The 22734-nt window shown below is 37.5% G+C and overlaps 1 protein-coding gene and 1 non-coding gene across 3 annotated transcripts in view; both read right to left on the bottom strand.

Annotated features, from left to right (window-relative positions):
• HDAC8 (histone deacetylase 8) overlaps nucleotides 1-22734 on the bottom strand; it is a 222232-nt gene that overhangs the window by 58405 nt on the left and 141093 nt on the right. The gene's annotated exons all lie outside the window — the stretch shown is intronic.
• Nucleotides 21157-21297, bottom strand: LOC123628924. The gene has a single exon (XR_006731804.1). It is a non-coding gene; the product is annotated as a U4 spliceosomal RNA (small nuclear RNA).

Below are 22734 nucleotides of genomic sequence, written 5' to 3'. Positions count from 1 at the left end.
AGCCTAGGTTTTTGTGTTAGAAAGACCTGGATTCAAAATCTAGCTTTGTCACTTACTAACTCTGATTGGAGCACTGACCTCATGTGAGGTGCTTTATGTACATTTATGTATTCAATCTTCACAGGCACCCTACAACATGGATATGAGGATCAGCATTTTAGGGATGAGGAAACTCAGATTCTGAGAGATTGGGGAAATTACCTAAGGTCACACTACTAAAGAATCAGAACCCCAAACTATTTAGCTCAAAAGCCCATGTTTTTTCTACCATGCTACAGGCTCCAAAAGAGGACAAAGCTTAATGTCTAGAAAGAATAACCCTATACCGGATTTAACAAGTCCCATTCTCTGAGGACAAAGGTTCTTGCCTTTCTTCGGGGAAACAGGAAGTTGCCACCCTAATATTTAAGTAATGTAAGAGCAGTTAGAATCAGATATTCAAAAGGGACCATGACTCCAAAGAGATTATGAACTATTTCACTAGACTGAGAGTGTGAGAGTACCATGGGGGCAGGGATGTAGCTATCTTATTTTTCCTTTTATTATTATTTCTAATCGATACATAATAATTGTGCATATTTATGGAGTATAATATGATATTTCAATACATGTGTACAATGTGTAATGATCAAATCAGGATAATTAGCATATCCATCACCTGAAATATTTATTATTTCTCTGTGTTGGGAACATCCCAAATCCACCTTTCTAGTTATTTGAAAATATACAATAAATTGTTGTTAATTATAGTCACCCTATAGTGTATACTTGTCTTATTTACTTCTGTATTCTTAGAACCTAGCACTGTGCGTGGCTCAGGGAGGCACTCAAAGATTATTTGTGGAATGAATTTACCCAGTGTAGCTTGGGAGCTGAAAAGATACTATGTTCTATGGTCTGGTATTGTGGCCATTAAAAAGGTGTAGCTACAGAGATTAGGCCTGAATGAGCCAGTCACATAGCCACCAACATTTGGAACTGAAGAAATATATTTTTGTACATTTCAAAGTCACAGTGAAACAAGATTCCCTGATGGGAATTTTCCCAAAGACTGGATCCACACACCCAATAAAAGGGTTACAAGTGTACTTCCATATAATTTGCGAATGGTTTATGTCTAACTACATTCTCTGTCATCTATTCCCTGGTGATTTTCAAGGAAAAAATTTATTAGTACCCTAAAGATTATTGCATAATTTATAAAAATAATAAAAGTTTATCTTCTCTTTCTTGAAAAAAAAATAACAGGCAGTACCACATTTCGTTGTCAAGGCTGTTCAGAGCAGACAACTCATATCTTTATTATTGCCATATAAAGTGTTTGATCAATCATATTTAGGTCCTACTGTAAAATTTAAAATGTGAGGTATACCTATTCATATTAGCCAGTATCACTAACATTCCTAAGACACTAACCCCTATGTCATCAACGTGAAGACTGTCCTGTTCAAATGGCACTTTTTTTGATTTCAATTATATAAAGGCCCTTGAAGTAGAAGTCAGGCTTAGTGAGAACTCTAAGGGCAATTTTCCCTGCTTCTCATAAACATAGTGAAGGTCCAGTGGCAGAGTCACTCTTCTCTAGAGAGGAGACTGGGGTGACAGAGAGCAGAACTGTGAATACTTATTCCTAACTCACGGGCAGAAGTTTTGCTTTGTAAGCTGATCCTTGACAGAGCAGTAATTTATAAATGGAAAGAGATAGGGGACTCATCATTCAGCAAGCATTTATTGAGAGCCTGCTATGTGCAAGACACTAGATAAGCATCATAGCTTAATAAGGAGAGCTTTCAAATCTATCAGGGCTTTTCTTGTCATTGCCTTAAAATACCATGTCCTGTATTTAAAAATGGCAATGTAATCATAAGGAAAACATCCAAACTCAACATTAGTACAACTTATATTTGCCCTCTCAAGTGATGGTAAAAAGAACTCTCTAAATGCTTTAATGAGCTTTTGCACACGCTGTTCCCTCTGCTTGGAATTCTCTTCCCCCTTTCCTGTCTGCCTGGTGAAATCCTACCCACCCTTTAAGATATAGCTCAAATGTCATCTCCTTTGTGAACCCTTCTGACACCTCCTGAGCGAATGAATCATTCCCTTCTACACACTCACAAAGTTCTTTGCAAGGAACGTCTACTCTCGTACTCTATTGTAATTTTTTCTTTCTCACACTCTACTCTGAGCTCTACAAATCAGGGCACAGCTCTGATTCATCTTGGTATCACCAGCACACTGCCTGTTATAGTAGTAGTCAGTAAATGCTGAAATTTCCTGGCCACTTTGAAAAAGAAATCTATTAACACATTACAGAGAACTTTATAGAAACCTAACAAGGCCTTGCACATAGTAAGTGCTTAATAAAGGTTTTCTGACTTCGAATGTAGTAAAAATGGTGCTACTCTTGGGTCAAGTCTATAGATAGCAATTCTTGCTGGCCCCTTCATGGTGCCATAACAGCAGGCACCAGTTCTATACAGACAGAAATCCTTGTGATGTTCCAGGTACTGAAGGTTATACTTGTCCCAGACCATCCACCCCTGCTGGCTTACCAGACGGCACAAAATGTCCCATTATTAATTACTTCTTGGGGTTAAGGCATTTGCTACAGAAGTGCCCTGTTGGATTGCTTTCAGACTGAGGAAAAATATACCAGAAGCCACCTGAAAGACTTCACACCTTTCAGAGGACCTGGAGATCATTCATGCCCCTCTCTTTCCAACTATAATCTGTGCTCCAGAGAGAACTCAGAACACAGAAGGTTCTAAAATGAGTCAAGATCAAGCACAATCTAAATTGTACCTTGTAATCAGAGAACACAATCCCTACCAGCTTAGAATTATAACTTTGCTACTTGTAAAAGTGCTGTGAGGCACAAATCTAAAGAAGGTAAAAAATCAATATATATTATTTATATCAAAGCACTAAAAATTCCAAACTTCGGCTTTTAATCATAGCCATTTGCAAAATCCTACTCTCTTTTCTTTGGGTGTGGGGGAGTAAAACCCTTTTTCCGTTCTGAAATGCGACATGTAGAAGGGAACTCATTTTGTAAAACGTCTATGGGAAATATACCTATCTTGTAGCCCTTCGGTATATAGTCATCAAAGACTTTTTCTTTTGTGGCCAACACAGGCAGAAAATGGTTAATTAATCCTATGTTAGCTAGAAACCAGTTAGGCAGATACCAGATTCCCTGAGCATTCTATTAATAGTTAAGAGCAATTGAGGTGATCTTTCCCTAATTTTCAAAAACCAGGATGTTTTGTGACTCATTGATTACTTCGGGAGTTCTTATTCCATGTTGGTAGTTTAATAAATTAGGTAGAAGATCAAAGCTAAAATCTATTGAATTTAGCTGAAACAAAGATTAGTCTTGCTTCCAAATCATCACTAGTGCTGTTTGAACAGTAAAATGCTCAAGAGCTCAGAGGTAAGCAAAATTTCTCAGCATAATCCGCTTCTACCTCTGTTAGCTTGGGAGGTATGGGGGTGAGAGAGGGACAATGCCAACACAAATGGAATTGTACAGTGAAGAAAGCACAGGAGGGCCAGAACAGTGGGTGAAAAGTTAACTTACTTCACTTAGACCACCATATTAAAACCAGATGTATCTAAAATGTTGGATGAGAAAAACTGGTGTTCCTGATAGCGTGAACAAACCTTTTGTGCTCTCCTCCCAATACAGTATCATTACAGGCTGCCAGAGGTGTCATTTTCTTTCATTCCACATGTAGCACATTCTCAACAAGTTAAACCGTTTCTAATCTTGTGTAATTAGATAGGTCTCGCTACATCCCTCAGTTGAAGGATTTTATGAGCTGCCTTGTTCTGTCTCCCTTTTGTGACAGCTTCTTTGGGGCTGGAAACTAACATTTGCTAACATTTCTTCTCTTCTGGCACCTGTCAGCTGGATGGGCTCTGGGAAAAGGAGGATGGGGAAGGAAGGAATGTAGCATCTCCCCCACCCTATGCCCTTGTATTAGAGCCATCTTTGTCTCTATGTAGGGATTACTCTGTTCTGGAAAGTTCTGTTAAGTACACACTCAAAATAAACAATGGGCAGATGGGTGAATGGAATGATGAAGTTCTTGTTTTTAAATTTAATTTTATCACAAATTTCAAGTTCCTTTGTTTACTAAACATAGAGCCTGGGTTAGGTACTAGCCAGAGGCGGAAGTGCTTTTTAGTACAGCCCAAGATTGACCCACCCTGCAATGTGGATGTGGCTTGGCTTTTGAATCTCACCATCCAGCTAATCTGGGCACAGCCCCTCCATTGGATACAGCGACTCCAGCATGACTGCCTTCTCCTTACTTCACAGCAGAGTCGTGAGGAGTCATCAGATATTTGACATCAGAATCAAAGGCTACCCAAACACAAGGGCTTTTACTCCAATGCAGAAATAATAATCGCATTTTGGAATTGAGAGCTTTTCCTTGAAAAGGCTTTAAAGCTATCCCCCTCCGAGAGCTTTCTTAGGGTCATTTCTTGACCATTCTATGATGCCTTTGTGAGGTCGCTGGCTGGCAAATGCTCTCCATGTGTAGACAGGGAAATCCAGAATTAAGGCCGATTTCTTCTTCTATGCCTTGGGACTTGTACATGATTGATTATATGCAGGGCCTGACCTCTCACCACAAAATTCTGTGGTTTTTGTCCAATAATGAGGAAAGACAACTGAAGGAGTGCAGTATACAAAAGAAGTGAGTGAGTGACAGGGCCACCTGACGTCCCCTAGTACTTTACAGTTTATAAATCGCTCTCAGAGTTGCCCTTTCATGGATAGGCAGCATACACTCCTATTTCACCAAAGCAACTGGACAGTGGAAATAAGAGCCAGGGTGCTGGCACAGTCATGGAGGCCCTGAATTTCTCAAGCTGGGGGCGGGGCAGCGTGTGGGTAAGCACTTTGCCTTCCAGGAATAGTACTGCTCTGAGACTCCTCTGTAGACTGCCTGGAACGGAGATTAAGCCCAGGGTTCTCTTTGCATTCCATTTAGCAGTTTGCTCATGCTTTCACTACAGATCAGGCTCAAGAATTCCTCTGCCAGCTGAGAATCTGAATGTTGCTTTGGCTGTAAGACAGTATCTTATTTATTCTCATAAATCCCCTCCTCCTCTTGTCCCTGATTATTTTCACCCTAAAATGGAAAGGGGGGCAAATTATGTGAGCATTTGGGTGCTGGACTGCAGCCACTCTTGGCAATCTTTGTTAATCTTTGAGATTCTCATTAGCATTGACTAAAGAACAGTGACTCACCCAGAGTAACACATAGTCCCTCTTGCTTTTAGAAAAGAAGTTCCTCAAAAGTGCTGCTAAGAAAAACAAAACAAAACAAAACAAAACGAAACGAAAACAAAACAAAACAAAACAACTCTAGCTCAAGAGGAAAAAGTGCTAAGAGCAAAAGATTGCTTTCAACAAGGCTAGAAGATTTGGAAGAAGGAGAAGGTAATTATCTGCAAGTGAAGAAAAAGTGGTTTGCACATTTTAGATTTCCTTTCCAGTTCCAAATTTGAGGCTTAAACATCTTTTGTTCAGGGGAAGTCGGGAGGTGAGGAAGTTAGGTTACCTCAGCCCCAGCTCATGATTTGAAATTTCCAAGGAGCTGTGAGCAGTTTGCAGTTCAGCACCCCTGGCAAGAGGGGTGGAAGGGAGACAAAAATTGGGAAGAAATAAAAGTGAGAAGCAGCTGGCACAAAGGCAGCCTAGCGCTCCCCTCATTGTAGCCAGCTGTATAGACAGCTGTCCCTTTAATTTAACCCTTAGTCCATCCCCAAAATGACAAAGCTCATTTTGCACACAGAAGTCTCTTCTAGTAGGTATTGTGGTTGTTATAAAGCACAGGAAAAATGTACAGGTAAAGGAGGTTATGTGAGGAAAACTTGAAAAAAAAATTTTTTTCCCCTCCAAATTTGTGCACAAGGAAGAACACATAAGCAGGGCTGTGTACAAAGAGATAGGAACCACTGTAATCAAAGGCAGTCTGGAGGAGGAGGACAAGCTGCACAGGCTTGAAGGACAGTTTTGCTTATATTAATACTTCTATTTATGTTCTCAAGGCTAATTGTGCAAATGGAAGTTTCTTATTCAAGAATGGCCCTTTGTAGATGCACGTGGGTTTGTTTTTCTACATTTCCAGAGAGCCAATTTGGTGATACTTTCAACAACTCTGATCAATAGGTAGGAGCTTAATTACTCACCAATCTGGAGATTAGGAGTGTAAATATGCAAACTGTTTTCCCCTCAAGTGGACTTAGAATAAGAATCCTTGGGTGTTCAGGCTGGAATTGACTGTAAAGTGTGTTCTAGTTAAACCCTGAAGAGGATTGAGGAGGAATTTGAGCCTGGAGGAGCTCATGTCCAGGGTGGCATGAGCTAGTGGAAGATACTAGTAGAAAGAAACTAGGTCTCTCTCCACTGGCCCAGTGGTTTCTGTCCACCCTCTCACTCTCCACCTTCAGATACTCCCAAATGTACCCACCATGGCAAAGTCTGTTCATTTTTCTCCTGGCTATTTCAACTGCTATCCCATGACAATGCTGGCAGGCTCAGTGACTGAGCACACCCTTGATCATAAGAGAGGGCATGCTTATTCCTGTACTCCTGACCTAGCTGGGGAAGAGCCACACTGCCGTCTGCAGCCTTTCCTTGGCTCCAAGGGGCAGGGTGGGGAAACCCGGAAGAACTGTACTACCAAAGGCAACACTGCTGCTGTGAAGGAATGTAGCTGCCTAAAAGGATCTTTTAAAAAATTATTTAAACCAACAAAAAAATTGTATATATTTATGGTGTACAATATGACATTTTAATATATGTATACATTGTGGAATGAGGAATCAAGATATAATTATATCTCTTGGGGCCTGGGGGAAGAGTGGGGAGATGTTGGACAAAGGATACAAAGTTTCAGTTAGACGACAGGACTAAGTTTTGGAGATCTACTGTATGGCATGGTGATTACAGTTAACAATAATGTACTGTATACTTGAAAATTGCTAAGAGAGCAGGTTTTAAATGTTCTCATTATAAAAGTATCTTTATCTCTTCTGCAGGTCCTAGTCTGAAAGTCTTAGAAACAGAGAATTCCTCTCCATTCTTCATTTAAAAATGTGATGCAATTGATACGTACAAAATGCTTAATATTAATATATGTAAATCATATTTGTATGTCATTTCTACACATAAAATACTTAATATATATGTAAGTTATGAAGCCTAATAATAGAATAAGCACCTGTGAACCTACTGTCAACCTCCAGCAACAGAACATGACCAGTACCATTGATGCTCCATGCACGCTTCCCCCCTCCCTAGTGGGTACCCTGCATGTCTCCCAGAGGTACCCACTATCAGGAACTTTTAAAAATCACTTCCTTGAATTTCTTTATAGTCTTCCCACACATGAGTATCCCTAAACAATATACTTTTTAGTTTTGCTTGGTTTTGAACTGCAAATATTGGTATCATACTAAATTTTTCTTTTCTTTTCTTTCTTTTTTTTTTTTTTGAGACAGAGTCTTGCTTTGTTTCCCAGGCTAGAGTGAGAGCTGTGGTGTCAGCCTAGCTCACAGCAACCTCAAACTCCTGGGCGCAAGCAATCCTCCTGCCTCAGCCTCCCGAGTAGCTGGGACTACAGGCATGCGTCACCATGCCTGGCTAATTTTTTCTATATATTTTAGTTGTCCAGCTAATTTCTTTCTATTTTTAGTAGAGATGGGGTCTCGCTCTTGCTCAGGCTGGTCTTGAACTCCTGACCTCTAGCAATCCTCCCGCCTCGGCCTCCCAGAGTGCTAGGATTAGAGGCGTGAGCCACCACACCTGGCCCATACTAAAATTTCTACAATTTGTTTTTACACAAAATTATGTGTCTGAGAATCTTTGATGTCGTTTTGGGCAGCAGTGGTTCATTCATTTTCATGGCTGCATAATATTTCACTACATCATTATACCACAACTATCCATACTACTGTTGATGAACACCTGTTGTTTCTAGTTTTTTGCTATTCTGAACGATGTTGCTATAAACTTTCTTTATAGTACACTTGTGCAAGTTTCTCTAAGGTCTATTTTTAGGAGTGGGATCAATGAACTATAAAGTATACACAATGTTCAAATTTATTAGATAATGCCAAATTGTTTCCCAAGTTGGTTATTCAATATACACTCTCATTACAAGTCCTCACTACCCATTCCACATCATCACTCTTTTTTTTTTTTTTTTTTTGAGACAGGGTCTTACTCTGTTGCCTGGGCTAGAGTGCCATGGTGTCAGCCTAGCTCACAGAAACCTCAAACTCCTGGGCTCAAGTGATCCTCCTGCCTCAGCCTCCCAAGTAGCTGGGACTACAGGCATGCGCCACCATGCCCAGCTAATTTTTTCTATATATTTTTAGCTGTCCAGATCATTTCTTTCTATTTTTAGTAGAGACAGGGTCTTGCTCTTGCTCAGGCTGGTCTCGAACTCCTGAGCTCAAATGATCCGCCTGCCTCGGCCTCCCAGAGTGCTAGGATTACAGGCGTGAGCTACTGCGCCTGGCCATCACTAACACTTAGTATTGTTTAAATTACATTATTTTTCTAATAATGGATTAAAATGGAATCTCATATTTTTTTGTCATTTATTTTGGTTTTAATTTACCTTTCCCTGATTACCAAGGAGGTTGAGCATTCTTTCATGTTTTTTGGTCATTCAGATTTCCTCTTCTGTGAAAGTCTTGTTCATATCTTTTGTCCGTTTTTCTTCTGGATTGCCTTTTATGTATTGGTATATAGAACTTAGTAGATTCTGAATGTCAGTTATATGAGTGCTAAAGATGTTCTGACACTTTGTGGATTATTTTTCACTTCATGGTGTTTTTGGTGAACAGAGGCACTTCATTTTAACATAATTGAATTTATTACTATTTCCTTTTATGGTTAGTGCTTTTTATGTTTCTTTAAAGAAATTCTCCCCTATCCCAAGATCAGAGAAATTTTCCTGTATCAGTGTTCCCTTGTGTGTGTGGTTGTGTGTGTGCGGGGGAGGAGGGAAGTTACTAGCATTTGGGGCAGGGCAAGTAATGTGGGACTGGCTCTTACATCTAGGGACACCTAACATCAGTGGTCCCCGGGCACTAAATGCCTTTAGCACTATTCTTATCATTATAACAACCCAACACACCTCTATACATTTTCAAATGTTGTCTAGGTGGTGGTACTGCCAGTTGAGAACCACTCAATTATATTTTCTTCTAAAAGTACATAATATATCTAGAATTGAATCTTGTGTTTGGTGTGAGGTAGGAACCAACTTTTTTCTTTGTGATAACCAATTTTCCCAAAATGATTTATTAAAGAGTTCATTCTTTTCCCCACTGATCTGCAATGCTACCTATCATACATCAAATTTCCAAATAGGTATAGGTCTATTTTTGGGTTTTCTATTGTGTTCCATTAGCTCATTAACCCCTGCACCAATATTACACTGTTCTAAGTATTATAGCTGTATGATAAAACTTAATATCTGATAAGAGTAAGTTATTTCTATCTTCTTGCTCTTAAAGAATGCTTTGGCTTTTTTTACATTCCTATATAAATTTTAGAACCAACTTGTCAAATTCCATGAAAAACTCTGTGGGATTTTGATTAGAATTACAATGACTATATTTATTGATTCAGACTGTATATTGATTGTAATGGATATCTTTAGGATATTGAATCTCCCTACCTGTGAACAGGACATAGTTCTCCATTTCAATAAAGTTTTATAATTTCCTCCATAAAGCATCTCTGGCACATCTTTTGTTAGATTTATTCCTAGACACCTTATATTTTTATTCTTACAGTATCTTTTTTAAGATAGCTTTTTTGATTCTTGTTGTTGTATAGAAATGAGACTTATCTCTTTACGTTATCTCTTAAATGTATATCAGTCAGACTTTTCCACTTAGCTCCATCAAAACTTCTCTTGACAAGGCCACACATGACTGCACTGTTGCCAAGTCCAATGGTCAATTCTCAGCCCTCATCTTACTTGATTTCTCAACAGCATATAACATAGTTGGTCACTCCCTCCTCCTTGAAATACTTTCATCACCTGGCTTTAGGACAGCATACATTTTTGATTTTCCTCTTACCTCACTGGTTATTTTCTCTCAGTCTTCTTTGCTAGTTACTTCTCATTTCTCCAACATCTTGATGTTGGTCTCAGGGATCAGTCCCTAGACATCTCTAACTACACACATTCCCTTGGTAATCTCATCCATTCTCATATTTTTAAAGTCTATCCATATGTAAACTCTGAGTTTTGTAATGATAGTCCAACCCACTGTCAGGATCCATCCATGTTTGTTTGCTTGCTTGCTTTCTTCCTCCTTCTTCCTCCTCCCTTCCTCCCTTCCTTTTTTCCTTTTCTTTTCCTTCCGTTTCTTTTCCTTTTCCTTTCCTTTCCTTTTTCCTTTCCTTTCCTTCTTTCCTTTTCTTTTTTTCTCTTTCCTCCCTTTCTTTCCTTTCTCTCTCTCTTCCTTTCTTTTTCCCTTCTACCTACTTGACATCTCCAACTGAACATGTTCAAACTGAACTCTTTATCATCTGAAACTGTGCCTCCCACAATCTTCTCTATCTCAGTTGCTCACTCCATCATTCCAGTTGTTCAGAACAAAATCTCTTGAGTTCTTGTCTGACTTCACTACACATATAATATACAGAAAATCCTACTCACTCTACCTTCAAAATATATACAGATTCCTATCACTTCTCACAATCTACACAGATAGCATCCTATTCAAGCCACTATCATCTTTTAAAAAATAGCTTTATTGAGATATAATCTATGTACCATATAATTCACCCATTCAGAGTGTACAATTCAATGTCTTTTAGTATATTCACGGGGTTGTGCAACCATCACAATGATCTAATTTTAGAATATTTTAGTTTCCCCTAAAAGAAAGAAGTACTCATTAGCAGTCACTGTCCATTGTCCCCCCTCCGCATGTTGCCCTAGGCAACTGCTAATCTAATTTTGATCTCTATAGATTTGCCTACTCTAGATATTTCATATGAATAGAATCGAATCATACAATATGTGGTCTTTACTTCAGGTCTTTCCTCTGTATTGTCAAGTAATTTTCTATTGTATGGATATACCACATTTTATTTATGCATTGATCAGTTGATGGACATTTGGGTTATTTTCACTTTTAGTTAATATAAATAATGCTACTATGAACATGTGTGTACAAGTTTTTGTGTGGACATATGTTTTCAAAGGGTATATACTTAGGAATGGAATTTTTGGATCATAACGTAACTCTATGTTTAACCTTTTGAGGAACTGCCAGACTGCTTTCCAAAGCAGCTGTACTTTTATGTTCCCATTGGCAGTGTATGAGCGTTCTGTTCCTTCACATCTTCACTACCACTATGTGTCATTTTGACTGTAGCCATCCTAGTGAGTGTGCAGTGGTATTTTACTGTGGTTTTGATTTGCATTTCTCTAATGACTAAGGATGTTGAACATCGTTTCATGTCCTTTTTGGTCATTTGTATATCGTCTTTTGAGAAATGACTATTCAGATTCTTTGTCCCTTTTAAAATTGGGTTATTTCTCTTTTATTATTGAGTTGTAAGAGTTCTCTACATATTCTGAATACAAGTCCCATATCAGATATATCATTTGCAAACATTTCTTCCCATTCTATGGGTTGTCTTTCCACTTACTTAAGATATCACAGTAGAAAAGTTTTTAATTTTGATGAAATCCAATTTATCTATTTTTTCTTTTGTTGCTTGTGTTTTTGGTGTTGTACCTAAAACCATTGTCTAATACAAGGTCATGAAGATTTACATCTATGTTTTCTTCTAAGAGTTTTATAGTTTTGGCACTTACATTTAGGTCTTCAATGCATTATGAGTTAATTTTTATATATGGTGTAAGGTACAGGCCCAACTTCATTCTTTTGCATGTGGATAACCAGTTACTTAAGCATCATTTATGAAAAGACTATTCTTTCTCCACTGAATTGTCTTGGCACCCTGATTCAAAATCAATTGACTATAAATATGAGGGTTTATTTCTGGACTCTTAATTCTATTCTATTGTTCTATATGTCTATCTTTATGGTACAATAACACTGAATTGGTTACTGTGGCTTTGTAAGTTTTGAAATCTGTTAAGTAATTATGGCCCCATAGAATTGTTGAAAAGTATTCCCTCCTCTTCTATTTCTTGGAAGAATTTCAAAGATTTCTTTTGATTCTTCTTTAAATATTTGGTAGAATTCATCAGTGAAGCCATCTGGTCTTGGGCCTTTCTTTGGTGTAGGCTTTTTGATAACTAATCCAATCTGTTTAATTATTGTAGACCTATTCAGATTTTCTAATTCTGCTTGAGTCTTAAGTATTGGCATTTTGTTACTTTCTAGGGATTTGTCCATTTCATCTAGGTGGTGTAAGTTGTTTGCATACAATTATTCACAGCATTCTCTTATAATCCTTTTTATTTCTGTAAAATCAGTAGTAATGTTTTCATTTCTATTTCTGATTTTATTAATTTGAGTCTTCTCTTTTTTTCTTAGTCAACCTACCTAAAGGTTTGTTAATTTTGTTGATCTTGCCAAAGAACCAACTTTTGGTTTCATTTTTTTCTATTTTCTATTTCATTTATTTCTGCTTGAATCTTTGTTATTTCTTTTGCTTGCTTTGGGTTTAGTTTGTTCTTCTTTTTGAGTGCCTTAAGGTGGAAGGTTAGGTTACTGATTTGAGATCTTCTTTTTTTTTTTTTGAGACAGAGTCTCGCTGTGTTGCCCGGGCTAGAGTGAGTGCTGTGGCATCAGCCTAGCTAACAGCAACCTCAAACTCCTGGGCTTAAGCGATCCTACTGCCTCAGCCTCCCCAGTAGCTGGGACTACAGGCACGCGCCACCATGCCCGGCTAATTTTTTTCTGTATATATATTTTAGTTGTCCAGCTAATTTCTTTCTATTTTTTAGTAGAGATGGGGTCTCGCTCTTGCTGAGGCTGGTCTCGAACTCCTGACCTCGAGCAATCCACCCGCCTCGGCCTCCCAGAGTGCTAGGATTACAGGCGTGAGCCACCACGCCCGGCCAAGATCTTCCTTTTAACATAGGAATTTATAGCTTCAAATTCCCTCTGAGCACCACTTTAGCTGTATCCCATAAATTTTGGTGTGTTGTGTCTTCATTTTCATTCATCTCAAAGTATCTTCCAATTTCCTTTGTGATTTCTTCTTTGACCCATTGATTATTTAGGAATGTGTAGTTTAATTCCTGCATATTTGTAAATTTCCCAAATTTCCTTCTGTTATTGATTTCTACTTTCATTCCATTGGATCAGAGAACATACTTTGTACAATTTCATTCCTTTTATGTGTTAAGGCCTAGCCTACGGGGCATTTTGGAGAATGTTTCATGTGCACTTGAGAAGAATGTATATTCTGTTTTTCAGTGGAGTGTTCCATAGAGGTATGCCAGGTCTAGGTAGTTTATAGTATTGCTAAATTCTTCTATTCCCTTGAGCTTCTGCCTAGTTATTCTATCTATTATTGAAAGTGGAGTATTAAATTTTCAAATTATTGTTTGTCTATTTCTTTGTTCATTCTCTCAGTTATTGCATCATGTATTTTGGGGCTCTGTTGTGAGGTGCATATATGTTTATAATTGTTTTCCTGATTGGATTGATCATTTTTATTATTATTAAATGTCTCTTTCATCTCTAGTAACTTTTTTTTGTTATAAAGTTTATTTTTTGATATTAGTATAGCCACTCCAGCTTTTTATAGTTGCTATTTCCATGGCATATCATTTTTGATTCTTTTACTTAAACCTATTTGTATCTATGAATGTAAAGTGTGTTTCTGTAGACAGCATATTGTTAGAGCTTGCTTTTAAAAAAACCCCACCAGACAATATCTGCCTTTTGATTGAATTGTTTAATCTATTTACAGTTAATGGTATTATTGATATGTTTGTATTTACACTGCCATTTTGCTTTTTGTTTTCTATATGTCACATGCTGTTTTTATTTTTTGATAATCTTCTTTTGTATTAGGTGAATATTTTCTTATACAGTCTTTTTAATTCCTTTCATGATTTTTAAATTATTTATTTTGAGTGATTTGCTTAGTGGTTCTCTAGGGCTTACAATATACATCTTAATTTATTATAATATCCTTCAGATTTATACTTAGTGCCAGTGAAATAGAAATACTTTATATAGCTTCATTGCCTCCTTTTTTGATATTATTGTTATACATACATAATATATACTTATATCTATATATGCTACAAACCTAACAATATATTGTTACAATTATCACCTTAAATAATTTTGTCTGTTAAAAATACTGAAAGAAGAAAGGAGAGAGAATATATATTTTTAGTGTTTGTTGCACTAATATTCTTATTTACTCTTCTGGTTCTTTTCATTTCTTCCTGTGGATTTGAGTTACCATCTGGTGTCATTTCCTTACTCCAATATAGCTTTGCTCCCTCGCCTTCCTTTGTGCTGTTTGAGCCACCATGCCCGGCTAATTTTTTCTCTGTATATTTTTTTTAGCTGTCCAAATCATTTCTTTCTATTTTTAGTAGAGACGGGGTCTCGCTCTTGCTCAGGCTGGTCTCAAACTCCTGAGCTCAAACAATCTGCCCACCTCGGCCTCCCATAGTGCTGGGATTACAGGCATGAGCCACCGTGCCTGGCAAATTACTGTTATTTGTTTCCATCCTGAAGAACTAGACTCAGTATTTCTTTTAAGGAAGGTATGCTAGTAATGAATTCTCTCAGTTCTTTTTTAAATCTGAGAATATCTTTATTTTATTTTTATTTTTGAAAGATATTTTTGCTGGATATATGATTCTTGGTGCCATTTTTTAAAAAAACTTTCAGTACTTTATATCATCCTACTGCCCTCTTGTCTCCATTGAGTCTTATAGGGAGTCGGTCTTATTTGCTTATATGTGATGAGCCTTTTCTCTTCCTGCTTTCAAGTCTCTAGATTTGACCTCTGTGTTCACCTTACTTGGAATTAATTGAAATTATTGGGTATATAGATGAATGTTTTTCTTCAAATTTGAGAGGTTTTCAGCAATTATTTCTTTGAATATTTTCTTCTGTCCTTTTCATGCTCTCTTTCTAGTATTCCCATTATGCATATGTTGATATGCTTAATTGTGGCCTACCTTTCTCTGAGGCTCTGTTCATTTTTCTTCATTCTTTTCTCCCCTCTGTTCTTCAGACTGCATAACTTCTACTGATATATTTTTAAGTTGGCTGATTCTTTCTTCTGTCAACTCAAATCTACTTATGAGCCTCCTCTAGCAAATTTTTCATTTTGGTTATTGTAATTTTCAACTCAAAGAGGTTCTTCTTCTTCTTTTTTTTCTTCTTTTTACAATTTTTATTTCTTTATTGACATTTTATATTTGTTGAGATATTGCCACCATACCTTCCTTTACTTATTTAAGCATTGTTACTTTTAGTTCTTTGAGCATACTCATAATAACTGCTATGAAATCTTTGTCTGCCAAGTCTACTATGTGGGCTCCTTCAAAGACAATTTCTTTTTTTTTTTTTTTTTGAGACAGAGTCTCACTCTGTTGCCCAGGCTAGAGTGCCGTGGCATCAGCATAGTTCACAGCAACCTCAAACTCCTGGGCTCAAGCGATCCTCCTGCCTCAGCCTCCCGAGTAGCTGGGACTACAGGCATGTGTCATGCCTGGCTAATTTTTCTCTCTTCATATATTTTTAGTTGTCCATATAATTTCTTTCTATTTTTAGTAGAGATGAGGTCTCGCTCTTGCTCAGGCTGGTCTCGAACTCCTGAGCTCAAACAATCCACCCACCTCGGCCTCCCCGAGTGCTAGGATTACAGGCGTGAGCCACTGTGCCCGGCCAAAAGACAATTTCTATTGCATATCTTTTTATTCCCCTCTGGATATGAGTCACACTTTCCTGGGGTTTTCTTTGTTTTTGCATGTCTCATAATGTTTTGTTGAAACTTCAACATTTTGGATAATATAGGAACTCTGGTTAGTGATTCCCCCACCCTACCCCAGGGGTGGTGGTGGTTGTTAATTGCTAGGTCATTTATTTGTTTAATGACTTGACTGAACTTACTCTGTGAAGTCTATCCTCCCTGCAGTGTGAAGCCAGTGATGTCCCTGCTCAGATTTTTTCCCTTGTTTTTTTCTTTTAGCCCAACTACGTAGGGGTCACTCCTGGGTTAGCACAAGCCCTTTATTGTCAAGGTTGTGTGTAAGCCTCCTAAACCAGTTAGATTTTTACCCTTTATCATTAAGTGTTTATAGTTTAGAGGCTACTGTCACAGTTCAGGAGTTTATGTTTTTTTGCTCCTTGTTCAACCAGGGACTAACAGTTTGGAGGTTTCCTCTCTGATGGCTCCTGAGAGGGTACAGCTTGGGGCATGAGCACAGTCTTCTTGACTACCAGGGATGGGTGTGATTTTAATTTTAAGCCTGGCATCCTAGGAGTCACTCCTGGGTCAGAGTAGCTTATTGTTCAGCCAGTGTTTAGTTAGAAGTTGTGTTTTTAAGCCCCTCACATCAGTTAAGCTTTTGGCCTGTGTTGATGTGTCAGTGTGCAGTTCAGGGAATGCTTTCAAGTCTGCCCCATGACCTACTCTGAGAGGGTGCACTCCTAGCACATGTGCACGACTTCTCAACTCCCAGAGTCAACTATGATACCAGGAGGTCTATTCTTACTTCTGGCTGCTCTGCTATTTTACTTGTGTCATGGAGCTACCAGTCAGTCTCCTCTTAATTGTTCTTCACCACAATTTCCATTTTTTTTAAGAATACCAGGAGGCATGGAATTCTCCACTCTCTGTTCCAAATAAAGTCAGTCCCATCAGGCAGAGCTAGGTGTTCTTCATCCTTATGGCCTACCTTTCTTCCCTGGGCAGAACTCCCGTGTCACTGCTCCAGAACTGCGGATAGCAATTCACTTTTTCATGAGTGATACTCTGTGTCTATGAGTGGGCACTGGAGGGTGGTGGCAGTCTCTGGTTCTCTTGGATTGCCCCTCTTGGTGTGGAACCTCTGCCTTATGGGTAAGCTGAGGTGTTGGGGGGGTCAGGGCCTCAGTATTCTCGGTTTGTTGTGCCTAGAGTAGAGCTTCTGCTCTATGGGAGGGAGCTGGATGGAGGAGGAGAAACTTGGTTGTTTTGGCCATGCCTGCTTGGAATACTGCTTCTGCAATACAGGGCTGGGAGAAATGAGAAACACTAAAAGCCTGTCCCTCTCTGGGTGAAACCATAACCCTAGACTGGGAAGTTGGGGGAGAAGGAGCCCCTGTCGTCTTGGCTGTACCTGCCCAGAGTAGTGTGTTTGGGGTAGAGCTTTTGTAAAACAGAGTTGGGGGAGTTGTGGTAAAAGACTAGGTCATGACTCAAATGCCACAGACTCTCATTGTTCCTTCTGAAATTTAGTAATTTTTCTTGAATGGATGTTTCTCCATTTGCTCTATGCCCTTAGGACAATTTCCAGAGACTTTAATGATTGTTTTTTAAAAATAATTATCACCAGTTATATTGTTGTTTTGGAGTAGGTCTTCAGAGATCCTCTCTCTGCCATTCTGAATGTCTTTAACCCATCTTCATTTTTTACATGGATTATCGAAACACCCCCCTGACCAGTCTCCCTGTTTTCACTCTTGCCCTTCTGAAGTCTATTCTAATGTGGCAGCCAGAGTGATCACATTAAATGTAAGTCAGTTTATGTCATCAGTCTGCTCAAAACTCTCTAATGGCTTCCATTTTTTTTTTTGTCAGAGTAAAAACCAAAGTTCTTAGAATGGTCTATAAGGCCCTATGCCTTTGTTAAATCTCTGATGTCATCACCTACTTCTCTTCCTCTTATTCTTTCTGCTCCAGACACATTGTCCTTGCTGTCCAACAAGTCAGGCATTCTCCCAATACTGCCCTTGTGTGGTTTTGGTATTAAGGTTATACTAGTTCCATTGAATGAGCTGGGAAATGTTCCATTTATTTCCCCTACTGTTAGGAAGAACTTTTAAAAGACTGGAATTAATTCTTCCTTAACTATTTGAGAAAACCATCTAGACTTAGTATTCTCCTTGTGGAAATATTTTTAATTACTGACTGAATTTCTTTAATGGTTACATAACTAATCTTTTTTTTCTTCTTGCATCAGTTTTGGTAGTTAACTTTTTCTAGGAATTTTTCCATTTGGCCTACATTTTAAAATTTATTGACATGAAGTGATTCAAAATACAGTAGTCCTCCTTATCCTTGGTTTTGCTTTCCATGGTTTCAGTTACCTGTGGTCAACCATGGCCTGAAAATATTAAATGGAAAATTCCAAAAATAAACAATTTGTAAGATTTTAAATTGTGTGCCATTTTGAGTAGTGTGATGAAATCCTGAGCCGTCCTGCACCCTTCCACTTCATCCTGCCCAGGCCATGAATTATCCTTTTGTCCAGTGTATCCACACTAATTAGGTACCCTCCTGTAAGTCACTTATTAGCTATCTCAGTTATCAGATTGGTATTATCTGCAGTTTCAGGCATCCACTGAGGGTTTTGGAACATATCCTCCAGGATAAGGGGGCACTACTGTATTTACTTACTAAAATTTTGTCTTTTTTTCTGTCTTTTTCCTCTTTTTTACTTACTAAAATTTTAATTTAGTACATTTGTAGGACTGTCCCCCTTTTCCAACAATGTGTTTTGGGTCCTACTTTTTTTTTTCTTAATCAATATTTTCTGAGGTTTGTCAATTTGTTTATCTTTTTAAATACAGTAACTAATTCTTGGTTTTGATGATTTTCTCTACTTACCTTTGTTCTATATTTTATTAATTTTTGCTCTTGTGTCTGTTATTTCCTTCCTTTTGTTTTCTTTGAATTTATTCTATTGTTCATTATCTAACAAGTTGAATGCTTAACTCATTAATTTTCAGCCTTTTTAACATATTAATTTAAGGCTATAAACATTCCTCTAAACACTACATTAGGTGCAATGTCCAAGCTCATTTCTAAGTATTTTCTAATTTCCACTGGAATTTCTTTTTTTTAATTTCAGCATATTATGGGGGTACAAAAGTTTAGGTTACGTATATTGCCCTTGCCCCCCCACCCCAAGTCAGAGCTTCAATCACGTCCATCCCTCAGATGGTGCACATCGCACTCATTATGAATGTATACACCCATCCCCTCCCCTCCACTAGAATTTCTTTTTCACCAGAAGGGTTATTTAAGAAGTGTTTTAAAATTTCCAAAAGGTGTATTTTAAATGAAAAGCTATGTATTTGGATTTATTTATATTGTGTTATTTTGTGCTATATGTTCCATTTTTGCCATATTTTGCTGTGCTGTATTTTTGCTACTTTATTGACATCTTTTGAATAATTAAAGTTTATGTTTCCTCATTCCATTTCCTCTCTGTGGAAGATACTCATTCTTTTTTCTATTCTTTTAGTGACGTTTTAGTTAAAATATCTCAACATTTTAACATGCTTACTTAATTTAATAAAGTCTAGAGTTAATTAATATATTTAATCTCTTTTCAAACAATATGGGGATCTTAGAATGCTTTGACTGTAATCATAGACAATATGAATTGCTATTGTGAAGCCTTTAAATTCTGTGCTTTTTGTTTGTCTTCTTTTAACCCCACAAGTTATGAATTATTATTTATTTTTATTATTGGTACATAATAGTTGTATATCTTTATAGGGTACATGTGATGTTTTGATACAGGCATTCAATGTGAATTAATCAAATCAGGGTGATTGGGGTATCCATCTCAGGCATTTATCATTTTTTTGTGTTAGGAACATTCCAATTCCACTCTTTTAGTTATTTTAAAGTGTACCCCAACTTATTGTTGATTGTAGTCACTTTGTGGTGCTATCAAATATTGTTCATTCTATCGAACTATCTAACTATATTTTTGCACCCATTAACCATCCCCACTTTATCCCCCTTCTCTGCTACCCTTCTCAGCCTCTGGTAACCATCATTCTATTAATACTCTCTGTCTCTATGAGATCAATTGTTTTTAATATTTAGCTCCCACATATGAGTGAGAACATGTGAGATTTGTCTTTCTGTGCTTGGCTTATTTCTCGTAACACGATGTCCTCCAGTTCCGTTCATATCATTGCAAATAGCAGAATTTCATTCTTTTTGTGGCTATATAATATTCTCTTGTGTATATGTACCACAATTTCTTCATCCAATCATGCATTGATGGACACTTAGGTTGATTCCAAATCTTGGCTATTATGAATAGTGCTGCAATAAACATGGGAGTGCAGGTATCTTTTCAATATATTGAATTCCCCTCCTTTGGATATATATCCAACAGTGGGACTATTGGGTCATATGGTAGGTCTATTTTTAGCTTTTTGAGGAAAATCCATACTGTTCTCCACAGTGGTTGTGCCGATTTACATTCCTACCAAAAGTGTATGAGGGTTCCCGTTTCTCCACATCCTCACTAGCATTTGTTATTGCCTGTCGTTTTGATAAAAGCCATTTTAACTGGGGTGAGATGATATCTCATTGTAGTTTTGATTTGCATTTCTCTGGTGACTAATGATGTTGAGCATTTTTTCAGATACCTGTTGGCCTTTGTATGTCTTCTTTTGAGAAACAACTATTCATATCCTTTGTCCATTTTTTTTTTTTGAGACAGGGACTTGCTCTGCTGCCCAGGCTAGAGTGCTGTGGCACAATCATAGCTCACTGCAACCTCAAGCTCCTGGGCTCAAGTGATCTCCCTGCCTCAACCTCCCGAGTAGCTGAGACTACAGGTGTGTGCCAGCACACCTGGCTAAACTTTGTCCATTTTTAAATCAGATTATTTGATTTTTTTCCTATTAGGTTGTTGAAGCTCCTTATATATTCTAGTTATTAATCCCTTGTCAGATGGGTAGTTTGCAAATATTTTCTCCCATTCTGTGGGTTGTCTCTTTACTTTGTTGACTGTTTCTTTTGCTCTGCAGAAGCTTTTTAGCTTGATGTGATTCCATTTGTCCAATTTTGCTTTGGTTGCCTGTGCTTTGAGGGTTTTACTCAAGAAGTCCATGCCCAAACCAACGTCCTGAAGTGTTTCCCCAATGTGTTCTTTTAGTAGCTTCAGAGTTTAATCCATTTTTTTTATTCAGTCTCCGTAGAGACTGTCAAAAATTGCCAATGCCGACTATATGTCAAGTTGTCATGGTTCGGTATTGGGAAAAGTTTTCAATTAGCAATAATCGCACTTCAGATAAACCTCACTGGCTATGGTAATGCCACTGCACAAAGCTAATCCATTTTGATTTGATTTTTGTATATGGCAAGAGATAAGGGTCTAGTTTCATTCTTCTGCATGTGGATATCCAGATTCCCCAGCACCATTTATTGAAGAGACTGTCCTATCCCCTATGTATGTTCTTTTTTTATTTTTGTATTTCAGATTATTGCGGGGGTACAAATGCTTTGTTTACATATATTGCCTTTGCACTGCCTGAGTCATCCAATATATGTTCTTGGCACCTTTGTCAAAGATAAGTTCACTATAGATGTGTGGATTTATTTCTGGGATCTCTATTCTGTTCCATTGGTCTATGTGTCTATTTTTATGCCAGAATCATGCTGTTTTGGTTACTACAGTGCTGTAGTATAATTTGAAGTCAGGTAATGTGATTCCTCCAGTTTTGTTCTTTTTGCTCAGGATGGCTTTCACTATTCTGGGTCTTTTGTGGTTCTGTATAAATTGTAGGATTATTTTTTCTATTTCTGTGAAGAATGTCATTGGCATTTTGATGGGGATTGCACTGAATCTGTAGATTGCTTTGGGTAGTATGGACATTGATGCAATATTGATTCTTGCAATCCATGAGCATGGAGTATATTTCCATTTTTTTGTGTCCCCTTCAACTTCATTATAGAGATCTTTCACTTCTTTGGTTAAGTTTATTGCTAGGTATTTTATTTTATTTGTAGCTACTGTAAATGGGATTACTTTCTTGGTTTCTTGTTCAGATTGTTTACTGTTGGCATATAGAAATGCTAGTGATTTTTGTATGTTGATTTTGTATCCTGAAACTTTACTGAATTTGTTTATGAGTTCTAATAAATTTTTTGTGGAGTCTTTAGGTTTCTCAAAATATAAGATTACATCATTTGCAAACAAGGATAATTTGACTTCTTCCTTTCCAGTTTGGATGCCCTTTATTTCTTTCTCTTGTCTGATTGCTCTAGCTAGAACTTGCAGTACTATGTTGAAAAACAGTGGTGAAAGTGGACATCCTTGTCTTATTCCAAATCTTAGAGGAAAGGCTTTCAGTTTTTCCCCATTCAATATGATACTAGCTGTGGGTTTGTCACATATGGCTTTTATCATGTTAAGTTCCTTTTGTACCCAGTTTTTTGAGAGTTTTTATAATCAAATGATGTTAAATTTGATCAAATGCTTTTTCAGCATCAGTTGAAATGATTATATAGTATTTGTCCTTTGTTTGTTGATATGATGTATCACATTGATTGACTTGAGTATGTTGAGCCATCTTTGAATCTCTGGGATGAATCCTACCTGATCATGATGAATAATCTTTTTAAAGTGTTGTTGAATTTGGTTTGCTAGTATTTTGTTCAGGATTTTTACATCTATGTTCATCAGAGATATCGGCCTATAGTTTTCTTTTTTTGTCTTATAAATTATTAATATTACTCATATGTTTTACTTTTTGTCCTACTAAGAG

Source organism: Lemur catta, chromosome X (genome assembly GCF_020740605.2).
Source record: "Lemur catta isolate mLemCat1 chromosome X, mLemCat1.pri, whole genome shotgun sequence".
Classification (NCBI taxonomy): domain Eukaryota; kingdom Metazoa; phylum Chordata; class Mammalia; order Primates; family Lemuridae; genus Lemur; species Lemur catta.
This window is presented reverse-complemented; position numbering and strand designations above follow the sequence as displayed.